Raw genomic sequence first — 4,195 nt, forward strand, 5'->3', positions numbered from 1 at the left:
TTCAGAGCTGGCGGGGTAGGGGCGCGAGCCGGGTCGGTTTGGGGGGGAGCAAAGCAGTACCTGAAGATGAGGGTCATGGGTCAGAGCTGCATGGATGTGTCCCGATTCAAGTCCTCTCCCACCGTTCACTGAATCTGCGCACAGCCATTGGCCAGTACCAACGTTCAGAGGTGGCGGGGTAGGTGCGCGAGCCGGGTCGGGGTCGGGGGGAGAAATGCAGTACCTGAAGATGGGGGTCATGGGTCAGAGCTACAGGGATTTGTCCATATTCAAGTCCGCTCGAACAGTTCATTGCATCTGCGCACAGCCCTTTGCCAGTCCCAACGTTCAGAGCTAGCCTTGGTGGGGCGTGAGCCGGGTCAGGGGGGAGCAATGCAGTACCTGAAGGTGGGGGTCATGGGTCAGAGCTGCAGGGATGTGTCCCGATTCAAGTCCTCTCCCACTGTTCACTGCATCTGCGCACAGCCCTTGGCCAGTCCCAAAGTTCAGGGCTGGCGCGGTAGGGGCGTGAGCTGGGTCAGGGGTGAGCAATGCAGTACCTGAAGATTGGGGTCATGGGTCAGAGCTGCAGGGATGTGTCCCGATTCAAGTCCTCTCCCACCGTTCACTGCATCTGCGCACAGCCCTTGGCCAGCCCCAAAGTTCAGAGCTGGCGGGGTAGGGGCCTGAGCCGGGTCGGGCGGGGGGGAGCAATGCAGTACCTGAAGATGGGGGTCATGGGTCAGGGCTGCATGGATGTGTCCCGATTCAAGTCCTCCCCCACCGTTCACTGAATCTGTGCACAGCCCTTGGCCAGTCCCAAAGTTCAGAGGTGGCGGAGTAGGGGCGTGAGCTGGGTCCGGGCGGGAGCAATGCAGTACCTGAAAATGGGGGTCATGATTCAGAGCTGCAGGGATGTGTCCCGATTCAAGTCCTCTCACACCGTTCACTGCATCTGTGCACAGCCCTTGGCCAGTCCCAACGATTAGCGCTGGCAGGGTAGGGGCGTGATCCGGGTCTGGGGGGAGCAATGCACTACCTGAAGATGGGGGTCATGTGTCAGAGTTACAGGGATGTGTCCCGATTCAAGTCCTCTCCCACCGTTCACTGCATCCGCGCACAGCCCTTGGCCAGTACCAACATTCAGGGGTGTCGCGGCAGGGGCGTGAGCCGGGTGGCGGGCGAGCAATGCAGTACCTGAAGATGGGGGTCATGGGTCACAGCTGCAGGGATGTGTCCCGATTCAAGTCCTCTACCACCGTTCAGTGCATCTGCGCAGAGCCCTTGGCCATTCCCACAGTTCAGATTTGGCGGGGTAGGGGCGCGAGCCGGGTCGGGGTCGGGGTGAGCAATGCAGTACCTGAAGATGGGGGTCATGAGTCAGAGCCACAGGGATGTGTCCTGATTCAAGTCCGCTCCCACAGGTCACTGCGTTTGCACACAGCCCTTGGCCAGACCCAACGTTCATAGCTGGCCTTGTAGGGGCGTGAGCCGTGTTGGGGGGGAGCAATGCAGTACCTGAAGATGGGGGTCATGGGTCAGGGCTGCATGGATGTGTCCCGATTCATGTCCTCCCCCACCATTCACTGAATCTGTGCACAGCCCTTGGCCAGTCCCAAAGTTCAGAGCTGGCGGAGCAGGGGCGTGAGCCGGGTCCGGGCGGGAGCAATGCAGTACCTGAAAGTGGGGGTCATGATTCAGAGCTGCAGGGATGTGTCCCGATTCAAGTCCTCTCCCACCGTTCACTGCATCTGCGCACAGCCCTTGGCCAGTACCAAAGTTCAGAGCTGGTTGGGTAGGGGCATGAGCCGGGTCGGGTGGGGGCGGGAGCATGCAGTACCTGAAGATGGAGGTCATGGGTCAGAGCAGCAGGGATGTGTCCCGATTCAAGTCCGCTCCCAACGTTCACTGCATCTGCGCACAGCCCTTGGCCAGTCCCAACGTTCATAGCTGGCGGGATAAGGGCGTGAGCCGGGTCGGGGGGGGAGCAATACAGTACCGGAACACGGGGGTCATGGGTCAGAACTGCAGGGATGTGTCCCGATTCAAGTCCTCTCCCACCATTCACTGCATCTGCGCACAGCCCTTTGCCAGTCTCAAAGTTCAGATGTGGTGGGGTAGGGGCGCGAGCTGGGTCGGGGTGCGGGGGAGCAATGCAGTACCTGAAGATGGGGGTCATGGGTCAGAGCTGCAGGGATGTGTCCCGATTCAAGTCCTCTCCCACCGTTCACTGCATCTGCGCTCAGCCCTTGGCCAGTCCCAAAGTTCAGGGCTGGCGGGGTAGGGGCGTGAGCTGGGTCAGGGGCGAGCAATAGAGTACCTGAAGATGGGGGTCATGGGTCAGAGCTGCAGGGATGTGTTCCGATTCAAGTCCTCTCCCACCGTTCACTGCATGTGCGCACAGCCTTTGGCCAGTCCCAAAGTTCAGAGCTGGCGGGGTAGGGGCGTGAGCCGGGTCGGGGGCGGGGAGCAATGCAGTACGTGAAGATGGGGGTCATGGGTCAGAGCTGCAGGGATGTGTCCCGCTTCAAGTCCTCTCCCACCGTTCACTGCATCTGCGCACAGCCCTTTGCCAGTCCCAAAGTTCAGAGCTGGCGGGGTAGGGGCCTGAGCCGGGTCCGGTGGGGTCGGGAGCATGCATTACGTGAAGTTGGAGGTCATGGGTCAGAGCAGCAGGGATGTGTCCCGATTCAAGTCCGCTTCCAACGTTCACTGCATCTGCGCACAGCCCCTGGCCAGTCCCAACGTTCATAGCTGGCAGGGTAGGGGCGTGAGCCGGGTCGGGGGGGAGCAATACAGTACCGGAACACGGGGGTCATGGGTCAGAGCTGCAGGGATGTGTCCCGATTCAAGTCCTCTCCCACCATTCACTGCATCTGTGCACAGCCCTTGGACAGTCCCAACGGTCAGAGCTGGCAGGGTATGGGCGTGAGCCGGGTCGGTGGGGAGCAATGCAGTACCTGAAGATGGGGGTTATGCTTCAGAGTTGCAGGGTTGTGTCCCGATTCAAGTCCTCCCCCACCGTTCAGTGCATTTGCGCACAGCCCTTGGCCAGTCCCAAAGTTCAGAGCTGGCGGGGTAGGGGCGCGAGCCGGGTCGGGGGCAAGCAATGCAGTATATGAAGATGGGGGTCATGGGTCAGAGCTGCATAGATGTGTCCCGATTCAAGTCCTCTCCCACCGTTCACTGCATCTGCGCACAGCCATTGGCCAGTACCAACGTTCAGAGGTGGCGGGGTAGGGACGCGTGCCGGGTCGGGGTCGGGGGGAGAAATGCAGTACCTGAAGATGGCGTTCATGGGTCAGAGCTACAGGGATGTGTCCCGATTCAAGTCCGCTCCCACCGTTCACTGCATTTACACACAGCCCTTGGCCAGTCCCAACGTTCAGAGCGGGCCTTGTAGGGGCGTGAGCCGTGTGTGGGGGGGAGCAATGCAGTTCCTGAAGATGGGCGTCATGGGTCAGAACTGCAGGGATGTGTCCCGATTCAAGTCCTCTACCACCGTTCACTGCATCTGCGCACAGCAATTGGCCAGTCCAAAAGTTCAGAGCTGGAGGGGTAGGGGCGTGAGCTGGGTCGGGGGCGAGCAATGCAGTACCTGAAAATGGGTGTCATGGGTCCGAGCTGCAGGGATGTGTCCTGATTCAAGTCCTCTCCCACCATTCACTGCATCTGCGCACAGCCCTTGGCCAGTCCCAGTGTTCAGAGCTGGCAGGGTAGGGGCGTGAGCCGGGTCGGGGGGGAGCAATGCAGTACCTGAAGATGGGGGTTATGCTTCAGAGTTGCAGGGTTGTGTCCCGATTCAAGTCCTCCCCCCCCGTTCAGTGCATTTGCGCACAGCCCTTGGCCAGTCCCAAAGTTCAGAGCTGGCGGGGTAGGGGCGCGATCCGGGTCGGTTTGGGGGGGGAGCAAAGCAGTACCTGAAGATGAGGGTCATGGGTCAGAGCTGCATGGGTGTGTCCCGATTCAAGTCCTCTCCCACCGTTCACTGCATCTGCGCACAGCCATTGGCCAGTACCAACGTTCAGAGGTGGCGGGGTAGGGGCGCGAGCCGGGTCGGGGTCGGGGGGAGAAATGCAGTACCTGAAGATGGGGGTCATGTGTCAGAGCTGCAGGGAAGTGTCCTGATTCAAGTCCTCTCCCACCGTTCAGTGCATCTGCGCACAGCCATTGGCCAGGACCAACGTTCAGAGGTGGCGGGGTAGGGGCGCGAGCC

The 4,195-nt window shown here is 60.7% G+C and overlaps 1 pseudogene; it reads right to left on the reverse strand.

Moving 5' to 3' along the window:
- LOC102871348 overlaps positions 1-1,514 on the reverse strand; it is a 54,016-nt pseudogene extending 52,502 nt beyond the window's left edge.
- Positions 1,515-4,195: the final 2,681 nt, after the last annotated feature.

This window comes from Elephantulus edwardii, unplaced genomic scaffold (assembly GCF_000299155.1).
Source record: "Elephantulus edwardii isolate Elephantulus edwardi_28Jun2011 unplaced genomic scaffold, EleEdw1.0 scaffold00362, whole genome shotgun sequence".
Taxonomy (NCBI): Eukaryota; Metazoa; Chordata; class Mammalia; order Macroscelidea; family Macroscelididae; genus Elephantulus; species Elephantulus edwardii.